The sequence below is a fragment of the Anguilla rostrata genome, chromosome 4, assembly GCF_018555375.3.
Source record: "Anguilla rostrata isolate EN2019 chromosome 4, ASM1855537v3, whole genome shotgun sequence".
In the NCBI taxonomy this organism is placed as follows: Eukaryota; Metazoa; Chordata; class Actinopteri; order Anguilliformes; family Anguillidae; genus Anguilla; species Anguilla rostrata.
Window position 1 is genome coordinate 49110302 of NC_057936.1, and position 22623 is coordinate 49132924.

General features: G+C 43.0%; 1 protein-coding gene across 4 annotated transcripts in view; it reads left to right on the forward strand.

Moving 5' to 3' along the window:
- Positions 1–2141: 2141 nt before the first annotated feature.
- Positions 2142–22623, forward strand: part of LOC135253544 (protein FAM110B-like) — a 38691-nt gene continuing 18209 nt past the window's right edge. The window contains exon 1 of one of the 4 annotated variants that reach the window (XM_064332939.1): positions 2142–2269. The gene's annotated coding sequence lies outside the window, so the exon portion shown is untranslated. Of the gene's footprint in view, positions 2270–7338; positions 8249–16547; positions 16615–22623 lie in introns of those variants that run through there. The other 3 variants (XM_064332941.1, XM_064332942.1, XM_064332943.1) reach the window with 3 other exon arrangements.

A 22623-nucleotide genomic window follows, 5' to 3' on the forward strand; every position in this document is an offset into this window, starting at 1 on the left:
TTGTGAAAGGAACGTGTATTAAGTTTCACTAAATATTGATTTGTACTTTCTTTTGTAAATACAACGAATCAAGATTGGTCATTCAAGCTGTTTCTGTATTGTGTTCTCCAAATTTGCAGTTTTCATCTCTCAAAGCTGAACAATAAAACCAGAGAACAACTCTTTCAGCTAACTTTAGTTGTGTCTCCTGCTTTCATAACTGCGACCAGTGAAAGATATCTCCAGTGATTCACACTGGCTCTCCTGAAGTATTCTATGTAATTATTCTGAGCAGTTTTCAGTGCAGAAAATAGTCAGCGGCTGAAAGGCGAGTATGTTGGACGATTGTACATGCTTCAGTCTCAAATTGGGAAAAACTATAAAGGAAAAAGTAGCTGTGATTTGGCTGCAGACCATGAAAAGCATGTCTCAGTTTTATAATGCAGCTATTCACATGTCGTTTGCAGCTGCACTAGGTGAGGAGAAGGGATGACTTTGGATTGACCAATCCAATTGGCTACCACATTCTATTTAAAGTAATAAAGTAACCAAGAAACCGTTTCCATATCTTGTGCTGCTGTACTCATGGTGTAAAAATACTGTACGATGCCTGCAATTAGAAATGCAGGTCAGATAAAACTGTCCTTTCAGCAACCTTGAATTCAACATAAATAGTTTTTACTGTAATGGATCATGTACACATTGGAGGCAACCATTATCTTCCCGCTTACCAGTATATGTATGATCTGAAATGAAATGGAAATATGTGAACAGTAGACAGGTCATTATAGTAGCCATCCCCTATCTCTCTCCCTGTCTCTCACTGTCAGACACACACACACACACACACACACACGTGCACACATTTTTTAGTACATGGGATGGCATGAAAGATAAAAAGTATGCATCAACAGTGCCCTGCTTTTTGTGAGAATGTTTTGTTGATGTTATTTACTGAAACAGGTGAAAAAACATAACAAATGAAATAAATAATATGCTATATTTAATACAGAATAAATAAATAATCCTAATTACATACACTCCTGGGCAAAAAAAAAAAAGGGCCAAGCCAAAAATGGCAAAATATCAAGCTTTTAATGGTCTTAACAACAAATCATTGGTCAGAAAATTAGCATGAATTAAACAAATTCACTCCTGAGACCTCCTGTGCCACCATGTGAGCGTTTACTTTTGCTGCAGTGAACTGTTTGGGGAAAAGCTAGAAACAGGGAAATTCACTTATACAGTAGACAAATTAACATAATGTCAAATAAAAGAGTCATGTTTTGTATTTGGTTGCATATCATTTGCATGCCATGACTTCCTGAATTGGGGGGTGGGACTAGATTTGAGGCTCATTTGATACCTTGGACCCTTGATAACTTAAAGCCATTTAGCCAACAAATGTGTTCCATACTGTATCAGCATAATTTACAGCTGAATATAGTCCCACCCCCAAATTCCCATAGAGATCCATTCAAATGCAAAGAGTTTTTGTATCGCTTGTAGGACAACCTGAAAATAAGATATCTAGACTTGGATGATGTTGATAGGTCACAGACATCAGGAAGGCATGGCATGCAAATGATATGCAACCAAATACAAAACATGACTCTTTTATTTGAAATTATGTTAATTTGTCTACTGTATAAGTGAATTTCCCTGTTTCTAGTTTTTTCCCCAAACAGTTCACTGCAGCAAAAGTAAACAAGCAAATGGTGGCACAGGAGGTCTCAGGAGTGCATTTGTTTCATTCGTGCTACTTTTCTGACCAATGATTTGTTGTTAAGACCATTAAAAGCTTAATATTTAGCAATTTTGGGCTTGGCCCATTTTTTTGCCTAGGAGTGTAGGATGTAGATGTTACCTTCTCTGCATTGACCTCTGTTTTTCCTGCCATGATTGCTGCTGACCGACTTTCATGTAAAAAGAACTCGGTCTCTTTAAGAGAAAATGGGACGTATCATCTATAGCTGTGGGGGAAGACTGTTCCTACAGCCGAAGTATTTGTTCGTATTGCGAGCAACGAAACATTTCAAATATGAAAGTAGACCATGTTGTTAATGAAATATAAATGCATAATGATTTCACTCGACTATATAAATAATACACGGTCAGCACTGTATTGTTTTTTCGTGTTATCCCCCCATCTTAAGGGTTCTAGCAGTAGCCTACAGACTGTACCAATGCTGGAAGGCTTGAGTGGGCAGACCGCAGACTAAGCAACATTGCGAAAGAATACAACAGCTGAGCATCACTGTTAATTGCGGTCACCAACCAATTAGCTAAGGTAAGTCTAATTGAATCATTCGGTCAGATTAAAAAACAATATATTTTTTTGTTTGTTTCTGAAATCACATTACGACTTATATACTCGTCATAACATTCTTTTGTTCATCTGTCCTCTGCCGTAGTGCTATTGCTTGCTAAATCGGTGCTACAAAACCATTCTTATGTAGTATAAATGCTGTAGTGTAAATTCTCTATAAGTGTAGGATTGACAAAAATGTTTCAGTTGTGTTACCAATTCTGCAGGGAAGTGTCCCGTTAAAGCTTGAAGTAACCCAGCACCACTGCAATGACAAATCAGTGCTAGGTACTCGTATTCATTGCAGTTGTTTCAGGCAAGTAAAAGAGGGACACATTTATTGTCAAGTGTGTACATAAGTACACGATAAATAAGGCAGCAAGCTAATTGTGATGCGATCATGACACTGCCAGTCAGCAATATGTGCAGTGCATCCTCTGCCAAGGCTCGTTGCCACAAAAGCTATAAAAGTTTCAGTTCTTTGTCATCACAGTGTCTGTAAACGGAATTAAGAGTGTCATTAAATGTGGTATGGACGTAACCACGTTACATATCACCATCGTTGTGTCCACGTCCAGAAGTGCTGGCATTGGTCGCGTCTGGTTAGATGCTGTGCAGCAATGTATCATTTCATTGTATTACCCATAACCGTGATTCATTTCCTTCGGATGATCGTAATCTCGACCTTTCACAGCCTTTTTTACTTGATTGCTATTAAAACCGCAACGTTTCGTGTTTTAATTGATCACATAGTGTAGTCTATTTGGCTGCAAATTGCGGATGAAGTTGAAACGTATCGAAAGTTTCTGCGCAGTGATTACCCAACACAGAACATTAAATGACAAGCCACGCCAGATTAGCCTACAGTACATCACATTATAGCTACATTTTCAGGGCTCGAAGAGAGAGAGTTTAGAAACTTAATAATTACTTTCAAATGCGTCCAGACATTCTGCCAAACTCCGGTATAAACGCTGGCTGGAGACTGGGGTTGTATAATGACGCAAATTGTGTCATCGGGGTTGCTTTCCATTATTATTAGCCTCACTCTGATCTGTAAGGTCGTGATGTAATTGATGTGGAGAATGGAAAATGACATTTCTGCCTACTCAGCGTTAATCTTCCCAGGAGTGTGCAATCTAGCCGTCCTGGAAATAAATGAAGTGGCTTGAGACTCCATGCATGACGTTATGAAACTTTCTCACTAAGTCAAATGTACTGTTTATTTGAGACCAAAGTCGGCGTTCTAAACCAGTGTCATGTTTGACACGAAACATTTTGCTAAGCACTTTATTTTACTTTTTTGCAGGTTACTTTTTGTGAAAGAATACCCTCAGCTTAATTGTACTAGACAGTGGTAACAGGGTAGTGCATAATGAACTACGTTAAATCCTCCCAGTGCCTCCCTCTGGTGTCGCTATTGCTTTTGTAAAATTAATGCTTCAGAACATCTTTCAGGGACAAGTGTAAAACTCAACAGCACATTGCAACCCTATTATGAATGGCTCAGTGGGTGAAGACAGCATATTGTGAATGCAACTTTGAAGTGGACATTGTTGTGTCTTATTCATTATTATGTTGGGTGATTATTGCAGGCAGGCCAATATAGTTCATCCGCTGCAAGAAACCTAATTGGTTATCATATTTTCATTCACATAATATTGTAAACACTGAAACTGAAATGATTGTAAACATTGGATATATAGTTTGCAACTGTATGATTTAGAAAATCAATTGTTTGCAGAACTGACCAATGCCATTGACCATCTGGATTTTGTAAAACCTTTGCTGTTACTTTCATGTCTGAATGATGGGAATACTGCGCTAGACCATCATACTGTTGTTCCCCCTTATAGTATCCGTTCGCTCTGTCATGGTGTGAGCCCTACGGCTGTGTTGATATGCTGGAATGCCTGAAAAGTGGGTGGAGCCTAAAGTGTCTCATGCGGTGTGTTGATGTATACGTCAACCTGCCCTCACTACGTTTAAACCCGCAAATGCCCGGGTATAATATGCACACACTTTTTTTTACTGGCAGAGCAAAGAGGACTTGTCCAAACAAACGACTTCAGCTGGAGTACTTGAATATCGTACAAATTTTATTGAAAGGTAAACTTTTTTTTTTTGGTTAACAGACTTACATGTGCTTCAAATTTTTTGGCCCAGTAAGTTTACTTTGGCAGAAAGGAAGCCGAGCTCTGTTGGGTTGTTTTATTTGTTTATTTATTTTTGTTACCAGAAGACACGGCTTGTTTTAATTGCATAGAGAAACATATTGTTATTCCTGACACAGTGTAACAAACTAAAAGGATCATTGTTTGTGGGAAGAGCATACGCCCTTTTTAAATGAGTGAATATATGTGGTGAATGTGCTGAGATTTTTTTTTGGTATGATTGATAATTCATAGGTAAATGAATTACATGAACACACACACACACACAGATTGGTCATCCAGTATGAAGTGGGTTTCTATAGTGTCTTGTGGCTTTTGTTATTATGCACTAGGGTCTACTTTGTAGTCGTACTTCCAGTCTGTTCACTGTTCAAACACAAGCCAAACAAAGCAAACTATGCTAACAAGTATTTTCAATATTTGCTTCAGTGTGGTAGTCAGGTCTAGTGGTCAATTGATGTACAGTTGAGTACATTCTGCGGGTGTCTCTCTGTATGCAGGACTTTAAAGGTGTTTTCACATTTCCACTGGAACCATGGTGCACATAAGTCATAGTACTATTGAGAATTTATTTTCTAAGCTGGGAAACAAAGTCTTTCAAAAGTGGGAAAGCATATCCTGTGTACTAGGGTTGGAGGCAAAATATTTTGGTCAGATGCAGCAGGTTTCCCAGATGTTTTTCCATTCACTTATTGTGAGTCATGGAAATATGGATGCATGGTTTTGACATATACTTTTATTATGTATTTTGTTATCTTTGTAAGTCTACTCCTTGGAGATAATTCTTGTTATGCTATTTTGAAGTACGTCCTGTCTGAAGGAAGTAACTGTTGATTTATTGGATCATTCTGACTGTGTCGCACTTGATCTTTAAGATCAAGTGAAGTGAAGAGGTACAGACAGGATTGAATTTTCAGTTAAGTCATTACCTTGAGGGTAATTGAAATGTCAAACCAAAACAGTGGCTTTTCTGAAATGATTCTGATGTGCGTAGTGGAAAAAGTGTGTGAATAGAAAAAGTAATACGTCAGAGCAGTACCTTGAAGGCCAGTAGACAGTAGCTCCCTTGTCTGCTTTTTGAACTACAGCTAGGTGTACTGTAAGTACGACTGTCTGCTATCTACACACAAAGAAGCTAGAAGCATTTTAAACCTAAAGGTCACTAGCACTATAAAGGTTTGTAAGAGTATGTAAGTTTTTATTCACCAGTATGTGGTCATAGTTTCCATAAAACGCTGTCAGTTAGGCAGTTTGCAATGGCCAGTGATTATTATAGATGTCAGTCTTGCCCCTTGGATATTGTTTGAATTGCATTTACTTTCCAGAAAAAGTGATGTAAGTGTGAATGCAATCTTTGTTTCTGTTTTTTCGTAATATGCATAGACCGAGCATTTTAATTATATTGTCTGAGAACACTGGTTATCATCCTCATGCCAATTAGCTATCATCAGTTTTGTTACTGATCCAGTGTCATATGCGGTTCTTGTTCAACTCAGCATTACTCAGAAAAGCACTAGGAATTGGAATAGTGTAGTTCCACCTACTGAAAATGGGCTAATGGTAACCTCCATTCAAAGTTAATTTGTCTCTAAACTGGAGCTTGTTCCCAGAGATATGTTGCATTGCAGACACTTGCAGTCAGCTCTACAATGGAGTCTGTCTACCTCATAGCTTCCTGCAATATTAGCTTCTAATTCCAATGAGGGAGTCATGTGATCTGATAAAGCAAGGTTAAGCTAGTTGCTGGCATCAGACTTGAGGAAAATATCCACATTTTTTGCATTCTTATGATATGAGCAAGCGAAACATGGTAGAGCATGATGGTAATTAAAGCCAGTCCGTAGATCATTTGCTTGTAAGTGAACCATTCATCTGCTGATAATAGCTGAAAACCATTGCACAAAATCAGAATTTATGACAGTTTGGCCCGATAGGGTATCATCGTCCTTAGCCTCCAGCATACCATCTGCACTTCCACTCAGTCAGGAAACAACAGTGATATGGCTTTTTGGCATGTATATTTTCCTTCAGTTTTTCACAATGCAAAACATATCCTAACATTGATTACAGAAAGGAGATCATTGATTCTCTCACAGCGTTAAGATCAGCGAAACCACTGATTTGTTTTACTGAGTGCATATTGAATCTTAGGTGGAGGCTGTCGCGATCTGAGCTGCTCTATTGCATGGAATCCCAGCGAATAAGAAAATCTTTTCCAGCTGTAGTAATTAAGGTTTGTAACGTTTTCCACAGGCAAAATGTAGAGCCCAGCCTGGCGTCCCTTGGCAGACGTGCTTTTGTTGGACGGTGCAGAATACATATGTCACAACATGAAATGGTTTCTGGGCTCCCTCTTACATGACCTGTATTCATTCACCTCTCAGCTCGTAAACAAAGGCGGGAAAAAACTGCGGTGGAAAAGGTGCGTCACAGAGAGCCGCGGGCGTGAATTCGCTCTCTGCGATTCGCTCAGCTGTTTCCCCGAGCCGAGCTAGAAATGAACTCAAACCAGCGGCGCCATCACCTTTCCGACGTGCGGTCTTAGACCTGCGGAAAACTCCCGTTGCTGGGGGAAAGAAACCAACGTGCGGCGCGCCGTGCTATGTAAGGCCAGCGGCTCGCCCATCGATCCGGCTGGGCCGACCTTTAGACAGACGTCACATGAGTCAGATTTACGGCTTATGGTTTAAAAATCCCAGTGAACCCAGGGGATAGGCTCCATTCATTTTATTAATAATTTCATTACGCTAAAGCTTCTTATTGCAGTCGGGGTTATGGCGGGGGGCTGCAGTTTGTTCTGACAGCCCAGGGGTAAGGGAGTTGGGGTTGGTGGGGGGAGGGTTGAGGTGGAGTAAATAACCATGTTCCCTTCCGTGGTCTGGACGAGGCAATGTTTCATCACATTGTTTCATCATGCATTGAATAGGAGTTCACCTAAATACTGTGGGCCCCTTCAAGACTTGAGCTGAACGTGGGACTCCATATGCATGTCCAAGGCAAAGCTGCTGATCACACCATTTTACAACATCTCCATGCTCATAATGAGATGCAGTTGCATGTTAGTGCTGTTTGTGAGCAGTTCTGGTCATAGATTTAACTGAATAAAACTTTACTCTAGCCCCTTGCATGAGGGGCTATGCTGTTTATTTGTTGGGCTATTAGAGAGATGCTGGCAGCGGATCATAGTTCAGTTTTGAACCCCTGTTCTGTGGATGCACAGCAGAGCAGCTTGTGAAATGTAGTCCCTTAATGTGACTGTATGAAGTTGTTTGGGGGTCATATTCCCTCTTTTTTGTTCTAAGCATGGCTTTTCTCCATGACTACGGCTGATCCCACAGAGGCTGCACAACAAAAATAGTTAATATAATGTAATTAAAGAGTAAATGTAATAATATAATAAACTACAATAATCATTGTCATCATCATCATGATCATCATGAGTCCAAGCTTAGCTTGTTGATTCTCTTGGAGATTTGCTCTGCATAAAGCAGTCATGATGAGAGAAAGCTCTGGCAGAAACTACAGTGCAGTGGAAATTTTCTCTGTCTTACACTGAGGACTCCAAGGCATAAACTCTGGACGTTACAGAAGGCTAAACAATCTGGTTTATTTGGTGAGGGTACGATCTAGCCTATGTGTGCCAAATATACAATCTCTCATCAATGCAGGCAAACGTAAGATCAGGAACTTTCCTTCATGGGTGCTTGAGATGGATCTCACCACATGTGCCAGCCAATAGTGCACAGAACAGATGTGCCTCAAGGTGAACCTCACACCCATTTGGGAGGTATGGAACGGGTGGCTGGAGGGGTGGGGGATGTTTGTGTTCTGTTGTCTTTGTTAGATATTATCTGGAGGCGCTTTGTTGGTAGTTTTAATATCTGGGTTAAGCCACATGGATTTACTGTATGGGGTGGAATGAGTCCGAGTATGTGTACAGCATAAGCTGATTGGTGAATTTGAAACAGCCGAAATTTAAATGATGGATATTTTAAAAACATATTTCATAGTCCCTATGCTGTGTTGTTTCTTTTTTGTTTGTTTTATTGATTGTAAATGCACATAAACTGGTCTCCTGAATGGAAGCTGGCAAAATGGGTGCATTTCCCTGGATAAATGGGCACAATTTGACAGGGGTCTTGTGTATGCGTCCCGCCCCCATCTTTTTAACGTGGTCTTCCTGGAGGGATTTGGTCTGGTTCTTCACATTGTTTGTGGGCCTAACCTGTAAATCCTTATTCTCAGATGGGCTACTGCAGTGTCCACAGCTCTTTATTTGTTTGTTTATTTTCCAGTGTTTGTAAAGATGTTACAAAACAGGCTGCATAGTAAGTAGCTCAATAGAAGTGCGCTATAGCTGTTATAAAATAATAACCCTGAAAACAACCATCAAACCAATTCGTCTATCATCCATTTTGGCTCTTACAGTCCATTCTTAGAACAATGACAGCCACTTGAACTCCACAAAATACACTTGGGCTGAAGTTTGAGGGTTGGTGCAAAGTTGCGCGTGTATGTTCCCCTAATAGTCATGCATGCGCATTTTGTTGGTGGAGATAATGGGTTATCGTATGGAGTGATTCTTGCTCTCTAAACCCCAGCATGACTCATCCCCCCCCCCCCCCCCCCTCCACTTTGGTTCTTATTTTACACTGGAGTCTCCATTGCACTGCAGATGAAGTATCTGGCACAGTAAAAATAACATTGAACTGTAGGGGTTGACAAGAGCTTTTTCTCTACATGCCAATAATGTCATCTCTCTGTTTTGAAATAGAAAATCGAACTGAAAGTCATTTCTGGCAACAGCTGACAGCGCTGATAGCTTTCCTAGAAGCTATTCCTTTTATGATGTGCAGAACATACTGTACAGTAGGCAGCCTTGTCTGTATTTTTGCCATTTTTAGTGGAGTTGTTGTTAGTTTAGCATTTTTAGGTTTTGGTAAGTAGGCATGCATTTTCTGAAGGTCATTATCAAAAAACTGATTCTCTAGATCAGGGATTGGCAATAAAGTTTTGTCCATGGGCCAAATATTTTTCAAGTTTCTAGTGGTTGGGCCGGAACATAGCCACTCAATTCACAAACCATTAGGCCTATTCTATTCCCCAAAATAATTCCCCAAAAGAATGCTGCCCCCTTGAAATTCGTAATGTAAAGCAAGTGCGAGCTGTAGTGTCAAGCATTGCTGTGAGGGGCGCTATTGCAGGAAACTGTCCTGGATTGCCCCCTTGAAAACTGGGGTTTATTACCTCCACAGGGACATAAGAACACACGTTGGTTTTGGCCCAAAACATGCTGTTCGTAGGCATGTGTAAACAAAAGACAGTTCCGGGCCGATGCACTGCAAATGCATGGGCCGGTTCTACGTACCCAATGTGCTTTGTACAATATTTATTTTTGACATTTTTGATCTGAATTTTTTCTCTTTCAGATAATTAATTTTGTTTATTTGCAGTGTCCAAATTACTGTAGTATTACCCAACTAAATGTGGCATTACCACTGATAACGTTATCTAAGTAATAAGCTTACTCTCATTAGCTAATTTTGAGTATTCCATTGATTTTCATCAATGAGAAATTCTTTGTGTGTTCCATATTGCAATTTGAAGCAAAGTCATATTTTCATTATACAGTGTGTTTTGACAGATAATAACATGAGAGTAAATCTGTTGAATTGGCCTGAAAACGTTTTACACGAAAGCCACACCTGCCTGGTTATGTAATGTGTGGAATATCTGAAAGTAGCACGCAGACAGAAAGAGCTCTTTGTACGGGCTGCTTAAGACACACTGTGCTCCGTGTGACTGGTCCTTTGTGCTTTTGAGTGTTGACTTCAGATTTGCAGATGGCTGCCACTAATTCAATCATAAGATTATTTCAACATTAGACAGTGAAGGAGGATTACAATCTCCGAGGCTGTGACAGTAAATGAATCAAAAGAAGAATTGATTAAAAGAACGATGATGTTGAGTGGTCGCAGATGGCAACGTTAGAGAACTTGCTGCAGGAATCACGCGCAGGTTATTAGATTATTTGGTTCACTAGAAGTTATCCTACTCCTGAAGGACTTGGATTTACAGATGACCCATTTCAATAACTGGATGCGAACCTGGCCTGATTTTGATTAGCTATCTTAATCAAGGGTGCAACTGCAGTGCCCCATCCAAGATTCAAGTCAGCAACCTTCTTGTTAAGCATGAAATTCCCTACCTTTCATTCCATGCAGATGTCACAGGATATGAACTGTTCCTTATTGTGCCAGGCTCAATACTTTACCTAATGTGATACTTCTGCTGGAAATGTATGATTATAGTAATGGAGATGTCTTGATCCCCTGAGAAGACTCATAAACTGTTGGCAAAAGCAATTAGATGGGTCTTCGGAATGATATAGAGAATATTGCTCTATTCAGCTCTCAGGAAAATTAGAAATATTGAAATATCTTAGGTACCAGGGAAGTGTAGTTTTTTTTTTGTGTGCAAAATTTGGACCTCTAATTATGTAATTATACTGCAATCGTAGAAAGAGTGGCATGGCCACAAATGATGTGGCATTCTTTCCTGATGCTGAGACATAAGATACATGCAAGATACAAAGCAGGGTAGGCTCAGGTCCAGAAGGGGAACATGTTGTAAGCATTCCGCAAAACTAAATGTACAGCTTACACAAGTTTACTTTATATGGCAATCGTGCCAGCAGTCTAGATCACAGAACATGTTATCATGTTTTGATCTCTGCAAGCCTTTTTCTCTTCTCAACATCAGATAAGACTTGCCCTTAATCTTCTTTTTCAGAAGAGAGACATCACAGCATAGAGGTTCTGTCAGAAAAGGTGCCATTGTGTGTTCTGCCCTCGTTATTCCAGAGAATGCAATCAAAGTGGAAAAATCGTGATTAATTAACCTCTGGGCTGTATGAGATCAGTCTTTCTGAAGGATTAACTGGTGACCCAAATCCACTGTGCTGAGAGGAGCCTGCAGCGTTACAGTAGATCCCCTAAAAAAAGGGGAGTTTTTTTAAAGTGTTCATGCTCTGACACCCATGCATCAAGCAAGCTCATGGCAACCTCTTGGCAAAGGAACAAAGTGAATTTTAAATAGCTGGTTGCGGTGCCCGCACACTGCAGGAGAGCTCAGCCCGTACCCTACACCGCAGGCAGAGTACTGGTCTTGTGATGGAAATGTACCATGGTGACCGCAGAGGAAGCCATATGTGGGTTGAGGCTGGGGTGAACTCAGTCAATGTGAGCCAAGTCTTTATATGCTACTTAGCTGCTGTGTTTATTCTTCTGGTTGGTACCATGATGCAAACACCTCTAAAATGTCTTTCTCTCGTGACAGATTTCAAGTATTAGAATGGGTAAGTCAGACCTATGCTAAACTTGTGATACAGTATCATATATAACTTCTGGCATTAATTTATATGAAAGTTAGGCAAGCAGCTGTTCCATGTATTCGACTGTTGTTCCAGGATCATAATTAGTCACCTGCAGAAAATTGGGCTTCTTTTCCTGTGCGTTTGGTTTCACGGCCAGAACAGCCCTGAGGTTGATGCAGATCTCATTGTTCATACTGCCTGATACTATCATATCAAACAGAGCTGCTCCTCAAGTGATGTGTGTTATGAGATGCCTGTTAGCCCACCTGACATCCCCTGCACAGTTTCCTAGCGCTGACAATACTGTAGTCCAGTGTAATCACGTAATAAGGTGGAAGTGCTCTTTGATGTACCATGCTAACACTCCTTTATGGAAGTGGAATATACTGGCAGTGCATTGAAATAGGATGCAATAAATATTTCACAATAAGTGGGCAAATACACAAATTGATGTCTCTTTCAGATATTGCAGTGTATTACTCCACTGTGAAATATATTCATCGTGAAATATTCCGAAGAGTACACATATTTACAACATATTCCAATATATTCCATTTCTGTAAGGGATGACACAACTTGGATTTTGTTATTTTCTTGATGGAATTCCATGCATTCAGCCATGTTGTTGAATGACATACGCTATTGTATTTTCTCAATTCCTGCAATTTCACAAACGTGCATTTTTGACACTGTGTTTTATTGCTGTGTGGTAATGCAGCATCTGTATTGTGCATTTTCTCTTTATGAATGCAGAAATATCATAATTATGACACGTCGTTCATATTCAGCCTTTTTTTGTGATACCTAGGTCAAGCCCTGATAAACAAGGTCAGGTGTTTAACTTCTTATGATCGTTATGGTGAGGCTACAATGATACAGCACCTTTAATCTGTAGAGAAAGCTGAATGGGAAACTACAGTACAATGACAGGATTATTTGCCAACTCTTATCTCCGTTTATTCTTCAGGCCCGTTACGTGCGTACATGCGTACGTTCCGTTTCCTCTGCGCCCAGCGGAACTACAGAGTTCCCCCTTTGTGAGCTCCGACACGGATACGCTCGAGCATGCCGGTGCCCTTGTGCAGCACACACGCTTCGTGTGGAAAGCCGACTCGTGAGTTCATGTGATGTCAGCGAGCGATTAAGGCAGTGAGCAGTCTTACAAGGAACGGACGTCGGCGGGCGGGGCTATCGCCTGCCGGTCTGCGGAGTACTGTTTGTGAGACACTGCCATTCGAACGGGCCCGGCTCAGGTTCACGAGGCGTATATGCGGTTTAAAGAGGGGCTCAAACGACGTGCGCAGCCATCCAGGGTTTGTTTTATAACAGCGCTGGAAATGTGCTCGGCATAGGGCCCTTGCAAAGTCTGTGAGTGAGGTTTTGTAACTGCGAAGAAATGTTTCCGTGCTTTGGGGTGAAACCCGACTATCATTTTTAACTGAGCTTAACCTGCTTTGTTCAGGTTCTCTCGTGAGCGAGAACGTGCGCTGTTGACTTTGGCTCTTTTTCCCCGCTGTAAAGCGAGTGCTTTCTGCGCGTATGTCATCCTCTGTCGGGCCGCTCTGTTTGCCGGCCCTGGTTTACAAAGCTGCAGTAATTTCACAGACTCTGTTGACGATTTGCCAGACCGTTCCGCCCCCCCCCCGGTTAAACAAGGACACACTCAAGTAGTTCAACCTAGATTTGAACAGAACAGAGGTCATAGCGAGGGTCGATCTACAGTAAACACAGAAGCGGAATGAGTGAGGTGTGACTGATGTGGGGAGGTTTTGTCTGGGTGGCAGGCCAGTTGTCGCGCTCTTTTTTAAGTCACTGTGATGAAATACTTTAGTAGCACTCAGCAGCCAAGCCCGAAGTGCTGCGTAATATGCATTCGTTTGAAAAAGGAACAGTGGAAAAATTGGTATCTCCGCAGCTTGTTACATGAGTGCTGATTTTGGAGAGTCTCCAAGCTGATTTACTGTTGAGAAATAAATCTGATTTATATTTCAGTACATAGCAGTTTTCAGCGATATTTGGGTGTAAATCTGTGCTTTTGGTGTCAACCTCAGCCAGCACACATTTCAAGGCTGCCTTCTTGGCTGTGTTCATGTTTGGTTTATTGCAGATGTAGGAGATAGCATATCTTCCGAAAAATGACTTCACAACGTGATTTCACAACTCATTTCTTTTCACAATAAGTGATAGCATAGGTCATGGCTCTGTAATATATTATATCAGTGATATATGGGCATCTATAATTCATTACTAGGTGGATACGCTGTGGTGTCTGTTGCAGGGGTGTCTAGATACCCACACTACTTTCAGGATGTTGTCCTCCTCATAAAGGCTCTATTTGGAAAAGGTGCCTATGGTTGGGAAGTATTAGAATGATTAGAATGTGATTCTTTTTGGGCATAATTGTCATTATCATTTTGCGTTGGTTTTATTTGAAATGAATAAACTTGTACACATGATGTAAGCATGGTGTAATTCCGAATCTTGCATGATTTTTATGTTTGCTGGCTTTGAGGTTTGTAGACGGTTGCACTTATTGTATATGCAAATATTTTGTTTTTTATACATATATGAATATTTCAGTCCTCCTGCTGATAAGTAAAAATGAGGCAGTCTGGATTTGTGTGAGCATTGGGTGGGATCTGCAGTAGCTGAATCCACAGAGCTGATTTTCAGAGCTGACACTGGTAGTCTGAAGGGCAGTAGTATGACTCCACGGGCAGCACACATTTAGTCTGTGTCCTGCAGGATTTAAAGGGCGGGAGCTAAAGCTGAGCAATGAGGACACAGCTAGCTTTCATTTCCAGGCCTTCCCAAATTCACTGGTGTTTCACTTGGGACCCCAAGAATAATTTAACCTGGGGATCCACCCTCATCGCTGGAGCGATTTTAACATGTTCTGGTAATGACCCGTTGGAAGGGCTGTAAAACTGCTCCTTGGCCATACAGATTTTTTTAGCGGTACTCTGTCTTTATCCCCCACTGGTCAATCGGGCTCCTGTGAGTCTGCCTATTGTGCTGCAACCAAATCACGTCTGTGTGAGCCCGACGTGTGAACAGCGGTCTGATAAGTGCACGTTTGTCTGCCTTCTCCCCGATCGACAGCAGAGAATGCAGAAGTGAGCCCTAATGGGTATGATCGGGCACTCCGAACTTGGTTGAAAAGCTGATTTTGTGGAAGCGCAATGGGCTCAGGCCCGTACTGTGAACAGCTCGTTAAAAACCGACAGCGTGTACCGACAGCCGCGTGTGTAACTCGCTGTGCTTCGGCGAGGATTCCTTGTTTTGCGGTGCGCTTTTGGTTTTGCGGGCCCCGGCCAGGAGGCAGCTGAGAACCTCAGAGGGAAGGGGCGTGTGGGGATAGGGCTGGTTCGCCGTGCCGGGAGTTTGAGCGCTTCTGGAGGACCATCTGTTCCTCTCCTTCGGCGCAGCAGCAGCAGCCCGGCTGGCTGACATCTGGTGTGCGACGCTGTCATTGTCGGCCGGCCGATGTGTCAGACAGGCCACGGGTCAGAGAGGAGCGTGAATATCTGCCGCCGTCGCCCCCTGACACAAGTGTCGCCCCTTTGGCCAGACCTTGACCTGGCTTCAGCGCACAGACCCAGGCATTAAGAGGGTCTCGACTCCGGGCCACACGTTAGGCCGCTAGTGAAGGCACGAGCCCGCAGGCAGCGTTTCAGAACCCAAAAGTTATTTGTCTCGCAATTGTAGCTCCGGATTTGTTTTGCTGTCTGATTCCATGCTGTTTATGAACGTGCTGGAGATTATAGGATTAGGTTTTGCGGAGTGTAGCGAGTGTCCGCTCCCGTTTCCTGCAGTTTCTGCGTTCTGCTGACCGCCCCGTCTGTGACGAAGTTTCCCCGCGGCGTCCCGCGAAGTCTGCCGGTGTGGCGCGGCGCGGACGATCCGCGTTTATCGCGCGTCAAGGGCAGGAGCGTGACGCCAGCGCTTTCCCGTTGCGTCCCACGTCTCCGCTCGCTTTGCCACAGAACATCGCGCGAACCTGAGCGTGAAATTCCCCCGCGCCGCGGAGTTCCTGTTGTTAGAGGACGCTCTCTCTTCCGCGCCGCTGGGCCTCCGCTGGTTTAGCCGGGCCCGCGCCGGGCCGGTCGGGACGGGGAAGCTCAGCACAGGGGACACGGGGGGCCAGGCCGCTGCCCTGAGATCAAAGCACAAGCAGCCAGACAGACGCCGAGTAGCTAAGTCCCATTCCATGGGCTTCTAAGCAGTGCTGCTGTTGAGAAAGCGACAGAGGGGGAGAAGGCAAGTTAGAGAGAGAATAAGCAAACGAGTGAGAGAAAGGGAGAGGAAAAGGGCACGGTGACTTTAACTCTGTATCTCAAGCGTAAACAGTAAATCAGAAAAAAACCCGAGTCTTCTGCAGCAGCCGTAACAAAAGAAGGGCGGATCGCATTGACTGCTCCTCTCCTTTCAATAGCGAGGCAGGGTTATTAAATGAATGCCTGGATCATGTTGTCTCCCAAGGATTTCATTATTAAAATTTAATTTTGCTGATACCCTGCACTGCCATTACCCCCCCCCCTCCTCCCTCCCCCACCCCCTACCCCCACCTCAGCACTGGGCTGGCCAATGGCTGCAATTAGATTAGCCGCTAGTGTCTGGGCCAATGGCAGCGGAGGAGCCCCAGCGAGCATGTGCAGAATACTGCAGGTGTCTGTCTTCCTCTCCGCCACATGTAGCTGACGTCAGTACCTGAGAGCCTGTAGCCGTCTACGGCAGTCTGGAGCACTGCATCGGAGAGCACGGCACGGCTGCTCCAGGTACCCTTCCACGAGGGGGGGGGGGGAGGCGGGGAGACAGGGGAGGAGGGCAGGAGGAAGGAGGAGAGGGCTGGTGTTTTGGGTTCAGCTTGGGGGGTGGAGGTGGGGGGGGGTTGAGCGGTGAGTCAGTGAAACTGTGAAAGCGCAGGCAGCGGGTGGCGATGGAGTCTGCTTTGTTTTCCCCGGCGCTTAAAGGTCAGCCCGTCTAGGGGCCGCGGCGGCGAGCGGGAGAGGCGGCATCGCGGTAATCGCTCCCGGCCTTTTATCGCCTTCCGCGATATGCGACCCTGCGCACAATGGCTGCTGATGATAATGGCTGTGTGATCTGATTGTGTGTGTGGGTGTGTGTGTGTGCGTGATTGCGCGTGTGTGTGTGCATGATTGCGTGTGTGTGCGCGTGTGAGTGCGTGTGTGTGTGCGTTTATGTATGTCTGTGTGTTTGTGTGTGTGTGTGTGTGTGTGTGTATGAGAGAGAGAGAGACAGGAAAAGGAGTAAGAGCAAGAGAAGGAGCTTATTATTTAGGACTGGAGAGCTTTACTGAAAACTGGCTCAGCATAAAGAATCCCATTTGAAACAATTAGCTGTGGTGTACATATGTCTGCATTGTCTGTATTGTCGGTTGTGTTTGTATGTCTGTGTGTGTTGCAAGGCGAGCTGTCATAAAGGATTATCGTTACATTGGCCTTGGTTGGGTAATGTTTGCATGGATATTGCCCGAATGGTAAATAAAGCAGTGCTGCCGTTTCTCCTGCCGTGTGTAGGGCGGTAGGCCTATGTGGTACTGCCATCTCTGTCTGTGTGATATGCTGATGGGTCCAAGTCCTACTGCCTTGTAAAAGCAAGCTAGCTCAAGAATGGACCTTTCAATTGGTTGTTATGTTTCCTTGTAGGAGAATCTTTTATGTTGTCGCTTCGACATGTCCTCTTTTTGAACTATTGCTCCATTAGATGATATTTTGGCCCTGTGCCATGTTTACAGTTGGTATATGTGTATTCTTAGTTTGTACATTCTCAGTTTTTGTCAGTTCTGTCTTCTTACATGGGGTCCAGCATTTGTATATCAAGTAGGCCTACACATATTTGAAATTAAATCTATCTTTGATTTTGTTGTGGAAAAAAACTAGAATATTCCAGAAATCATGTAGATAAAACATTTTTGGTTCTCTTCTCTACAGGCCATCTCAAGATGTTTTATCACGATGCATATTCCATGATGTCAGACACAAAAAGTGTCTGTGTGTGTGCAGGCTAGTATTTCAGGGACAGCTTTCATTAAAAGTAAACAGACTCCCTCTGTGAAGGAAGAACACAGCAAAATGGTGCTGATTACTTCAGATCTGGAAGCATTGGGCAGAGCAGCAGTACAGAGTCAGCACATTCACCTCACTTTCCCTAATTCTGCACAACTTACAAAATGCTGCTCTGTCTGACTCCGTCTCTGTTTCATTAACACCCAGACTTGGCGAGAGGAGGGGCTGTCGCGCGCGTGATGGAAAGTTAGGGCTTTGTCAAAGCAATCGGTTCGGAAAGCTTTGTCGATTGAGGCAAACAATTTTGGGGGCTGGGGGTTGTTTGAGGAGAATGGCCCTGTTACCCTCACATTGTTTTCTTAGATCTATAACTTACTAAAAGCCCTTCCAGTCAAGTACATGGACATTGCTTTATTTTGTACGTATACTTTCCGCACTGGAAGCTAGGCAAATGTGTCTTAAAAACCGATTGTCTGTCTTACAAAAACAGTGATCCGTATTATAAACAGTAAGAATAAGGTCTCTGTACTCCCCCTACACAACTGTGCATTGGTTCCCATGCAAAGATAAGGATTGCTCATTTTCATTAAGTTCTCATGAAAAATGACCCTACGCTGTGCTAATCCTTTATCCACGCACTTTGCTGCCAAACTCTGGAACAAAGTAGCATCAAAAGGGCTCACCAGATGTTGTCTGCTTACAGCCAAACAGTTGTGTGCTGTCGTAATATATGATGGCTAAAGTGAACTACATCCATGCAGTGCACTCCATAAAAGAAGGTTAGATATGAAGCCAAGTCTCGGAGCTGTTATTCAGTGGTATTCTACAATGGTCCTGCATGCTTAAATGCACACTACAGCTCACTATACCATAGTGTAATGTGATGGTTAAACTCCCTTCATCCTCATAACCTATATGTGAAATAAGCTTGTGCTTTTGTGGCTTGTGAAGGTGCATTAGCCACATGCTAGTGCTAACCCTTAAGCAAGGCCATTGTGTCCCCAATGCACTTCATCAAGGTTTGTGTTAATATTTGATGTCCTCTCGTTGTGAAGAGCTTGACTTTCCACTAATGTATTCTGCCTGTTGATAACAAGGGATAAAGGGATAAATGTTTCAGCTCTAAGATTTTTGTACTCAGGGATTTTTAACATTAATTTTTAACATTTATGCTGTTTTTTTTTTATTTTCTGCTGACATTAAACTATCCTGTCACCTTTGACAAAATAATGGTGACAGAATATTGGATAAAATGCCTACAAAAGAATGACAGGCAGTATTTATCATCAACCTATTACTACACTGTTGGAAGGAAACACATTTCATTTTTTATTTAAGACTGTCTGTTCCTCACCGCCTGTTTATGAACATAGCTGTGCTATCTTTGTGCATTTGTTACAAATAAACAAATGAACAATAATTGTAATGAAACCAAACTGTAAAAAGACTGCATATGTTCGCCCACCCTGATTGGTCATTGCCATATTTACTGCACTGCAGAGTCATTCAGTAACTGATGCTTTGAGAAAATCTATTGAGTTGTTGTTCTCTGTTTTCATTGCATTACATCTGGTCCCATCATCGGTGCCGTGTTTATATTGATTTAATTCAGCTTAGAGAACTGTGATTAGTCATAATGCAGGAGAACCTCAGATGCTGGAATTATAGACGCATGCAAGGCCACATATGTGCGTTTCAGTGAAATCGGTCATAATCCCAGCAATTTTCTTGGATTGAGATTACACCTGTTTAATACCAGTATCTGGTATCATGAGTCACCATCGCGAGCCGTCATGCTGTAAGCTGTTTTTTAGCACGTCTACTCCTCAGTGTCAGTGCGCATGTTTCATCGTTCCCCTAATGTGTGCAGTGGCATGTTGCTGGGCTGAAAACCATTTTGTTTGGGTCTTTGCAAAGATGGCCGCCACTAATTTTAGCAGCTTTAGCTTGATTGTATATGTGCATGTGGATCCTGCTGCAGATGTTTGAGCGTATGGACCCTCGTGTGTGAACACGCAGCACAGAAGGTGGTCGGTAATCCACCTGCGAGGTTGTGTGTGTCGTAGCGGACCTCGGCTGAGGCTTCATCCCTCACTGAGAGATCAGGAAGCTGTTACACATATTACCCCGGAGGCAGTCACGGAATCATTTATTCCTTGTGATTTTCCTTTTTTGCTTTGAGGGGAACAGCAGAGACGGTTACACCAGAACCTGAGGCCAGTGTACGCCAGTGCACCACATGTCCCAGCATGCACCACTCCCAGGAACCGATATGGTACAGGCTTCCCGGTGTCCATACCCATCAAACCTAGCAGCATCCAAAAAGAACAAAGGATTGTTCTGCAGTACTAGGACGGTCGAGAGGGGGCGTAGTCCTCTGTGTGCGTTGACTCGCGGGCGGCCATGATTAATGCTACCAGGGCCCTGGTGGGGGGAGCCGTGCTGACGAGAGACACAAGGTGCAGCTGCCTGTCTGCCAGGAGGCCTTTTAAAAGCAGCACTGCACTGTGGGGAATTAGCCACCTTTCCACCCGCACAGACCCTTCTGTGCTATCCCTTTCCTCATAGCAGTCATCTATCTGGCAGAGTGGACTAAATGTCTTCTCAAATACAGTCCCCATTTATATCCTGGACATGCTATAATTACTGTAGTAGTCCTTTTAAACAACAAAACAAATCACGATCATGGCAACAGATGTAACATCTTGGTGCTGTATCTGTCATTGTCAGATTCTTATAAATTGATACATGCCTTTTTACGTATCTGGGTTGCTTGACCTTACCATCTGCTGTTAATTGCTGTGGTATTTGTGTTCTGCTTTGTGCTGCTCCATTCTGAAATGATGGTCCTTTCGTTTGAGGTTATTATAACACTGTCTTTATTGTTGGCTAGTTCTGCTAGAGTGAATAACACAACAAAGTCTCTCTGTCTGCGTCCAAGAGTGTTCTGCATTTTCAAAGAGCTCATCATCTGTGTACTTGAAAAAAGATGCTTGTATATGAGCCTTGTTTATTTGAACTCAGACCCCATACGTAGTGTGGAATTTCACAAATGTTTTTGGAACATCAGACATATCTTGCCTTGTTATTGCTAATGAATATGATTGCAGAGTTTGATTGCCCAATTTTGCTGATGAAACTAGTCATTGTCCTTAACTTTGACTCAATTAAATAAAAGTGTTTTCTTGCATTTGGAAAGTTCAGCCCAAACCAGAAATATTTTAAAAATGTGTTTGCATTATATTCATTTTGTAATGATTTGGGATAATTTTGTGAAGAGCTGATGTTTCCAGGGTGATGGCTTTATATAACTTGTGTGGGAAGATGTTAAATAACATCTGTGGGTAAGTCACCATGAAAAGAAGCTCAATTAAATGAGCAGATCACCATGACTGAGTTAATTTCTTAATCTGTCCTCTCTGGCTCTGATACCTCGATTAGGGATTATAACCGGAGGCAGGACCGTCCATATCCTCCCATCCACCACCAAGGGATTATCGTAGTCTTTTTTCCACATTGCTGTCTAAAGAGGTGGGACATAGTTATTAGAGATAGGCTAATAGTTTTCTGATTGAATTGTAAACTGTACATGGAACTTAGTAAGCATCATCATTATTAAGTTTTTTCAGAAAAAAGCATTGTGTTATTTAGAAACTATAAAATAATATAATTATTTTATATAAATATAAGTAAGTGTCTGATTCTTTGGCACCATGCTGTGGTGTGTGGATGAGCCTCTCGGCCTCGGATGAAATCCGGACCACGCCTGTGCCAGTAGCTCCACTGGGCGCGGGGCAGTTAGCGACTGCATCTCCCAGGGTATGGGAGGGTTCAGCCAATGAGGGGGCCTGCATTGCATCGTGCTACAGCGACCCCTGCTGGTCGATTGGGTGCCCATGGGTTCCGTGCTAAACCCGCATATGGTAAATCTTCCTCTGACTCTGCTCTGCGTGGGCCTAGCTGCAGTCTGTGGTGTGAGAAGAAGCAGCTGGCAACACCGCGCGCTTCGGAGGAAAACCGAGGTTGTCTGCACTGTCCCAAATCGGCAGTCTAAACTCTCCCGAGTCAGCAGTGGGATTTGCGTATGAATGGGGCAGCAGTTGCAGATTGAACATTCCAAATTGGGATAAATTCTTTGAGGTGATTGGATACATGCAGCCCCATTTTTGGGTGCCAAATTAACAACAAAAAAAACATGCTTTAGAAGACACGATTCACCCATTTTCTGGTCCATTTTCTCCAGAAAATGGGTGAATCGTGTGTCGAAATCACATTTGAGTTGTGTAATATAATGAGTCACGACAGGCAGGCTGTTTTGCGCTCACATTGCAAAGGAGGCCGAAAGCGATAGCTCTTCACCAGATGAATTACAAGCAGGTATCTTCTGTCATTAAAACGTCGTTAATCTAATGTGCGAGGTACATGCGGATCCACAGAATTTATACTAACCTTCTTTCGCGTTTTTGTGTCTGATTTATAAAGGCCTGGCACATGGTCATCTATCACCATGCCATAAGGCATCTCAAAGCATTCAGCGCGATCCATCCAATCTTAACATCATCTCTGACTAATGTTTCCAGCTAATTATAATAAGAGGGAGGTAATATTTTACTCCCTGCAAAATAAATAAAGCTGTGAAATGGTCTGGCTTTATTTAATAGGCGTAGGCCTTGGTCAGCATTAATCCTGGGTGCGATTATTATGCAAGGCCTGCCCGTACAGCGCATCCCTTATTTCACGGCCGGTGCGACCGCGTTC